The 1488-nt window shown below is 37.3% G+C and overlaps 1 non-coding gene across 1 annotated transcript; it reads right to left on the bottom strand.

Moving 5' to 3' along the window:
• Positions 1 to 938: 938 nt before the first annotated feature.
• Positions 939 to 1045, bottom strand: LOC139845854 (small nucleolar RNA R71). Its single transcript, XR_011758609.1, has one exon. It is a non-coding gene; the product is annotated as a small nucleolar RNA R71 (small nucleolar RNA).
• Positions 1046 to 1488: the final 443 nt, after the last annotated feature.

The raw sequence follows: 1488 nt of genomic DNA, 5'->3' as shown, positions 1-1488 counted from the left end.
TCTTTAAATTTCGACGAAAAATTATTTTAAGCGGTTAAATTGATAGACATCCAAAATTTTCTGGTTCGTAGTAATAGTTGGATTTGTTAGTGGCCAGTTGTGGGCTTCCGATTTAAAGGGTCCTGGCTACCTGCTGCATCTATTGGCTATTCGAAACGTGGGCAAAATCAGTAAAGTCTATTAATTTGATAACTTATATAATTTTTATCTTTTATAACTAATAGGATATTCAGTGAATGCACCGAGCAAAACGTTCACCACCTTCTATACGTTCACCACCTGTAACTTGATCAAGACATCTAGCCAATATTGTCGCCGTTGATTTTTCTTTAGAATCGTCATCTAGTCGACCAAGTACTCCAATTCAAATTTCCAATAATCCATTTTTTGAACCCGACTTCACAATTGAGAATTCGGAGGATATTCAGGGACAATTCAGAGATCCTGAACCACTAATCATTCCTCCTGAACCACAAATCACTCATCCAGAGATTTTCGAGGAAGAAACCATTAAATCAGAATCCTCTAGTGATTCAGATTCAACAAATTCAATCATGGAAAATCTGGAACCTCTAAGTATGGAAGACCGAATGAGAGCTAAATGCACTGGCCAAGGTCAGGCAATTACTCAACCAGACATTAATGCGCCAGATTATGAAATAAAAGGACAAATCCTACACATGGTAACTAATCAATGCCAATTTAGTGGTGCGCCGAAGGAAGATCTAAACAAACATCTTCGTACCTTTAATAGGATATGTACACTATTCAAAATTCGAGAAGTGGAGGATGAACAGATATATCTCATGTTATTTCCCTGGACTTTAAAGGGAGAAGCCAAAGATTGGTTAGAATCGTTACCTGAAGGGGCGATTGATACATGGGATGTTTTAGTTGAAAAATTTCTTAAACAATTCTTTCCGACATCTAAATCCGTGAGACTTCAAGGAGAAATTGTTACGTTCACACAGAAGCCAAATGAAACTCTATATGAGGCATGGACAAGATTTGAAAAGTTGTTAAGAGGATGTCCGCAACATGGTTTAGACACTTATCAAATAGTACAAATATTCTACCAAGGATGCGACATCACTACACGAAAAGACATCGATATAGCAGCTGGTGGTTCCATTATGAAGAAAACCGCAACTGAAGCTTACAAAATTATTGATAACACTGCTTCCCTCTCACATGAGTGGCATCAAGAAAAAGATATCGTTAGATCATCTAAAGCGGCTAGAGCCGATTCTAGCCATGACTTTGATTCCATTTCCGCAAAGATAGATGCTTTCGAGAGATGAATGGAAAAGATGACTAAAGATATTCACTCAATACGAATTAGTTGTGAGCAGTGTGGAGGACCACATTTGACAAAAGATTGTCTCAGTATTGAACAAACAATGGAACAAAGAGAGAATGTTTCATACATGAACCAAAGGCCTAGAAATAATTATCAGAATAATTATCAACCGCCAAGACCAATCTACA

The sequence above is a fragment of the Rutidosis leptorrhynchoides genome, chromosome 4, assembly GCF_046630445.1.
Source record: "Rutidosis leptorrhynchoides isolate AG116_Rl617_1_P2 chromosome 4, CSIRO_AGI_Rlap_v1, whole genome shotgun sequence".
Lineage (NCBI taxonomy): Eukaryota > Viridiplantae > Streptophyta > Magnoliopsida > Asterales > Asteraceae > Rutidosis > Rutidosis leptorrhynchoides.
The sequence above is the reverse complement of the archived record's forward strand: the minus strand, read 5'-3'. Positions and strand labels throughout refer to the sequence as shown.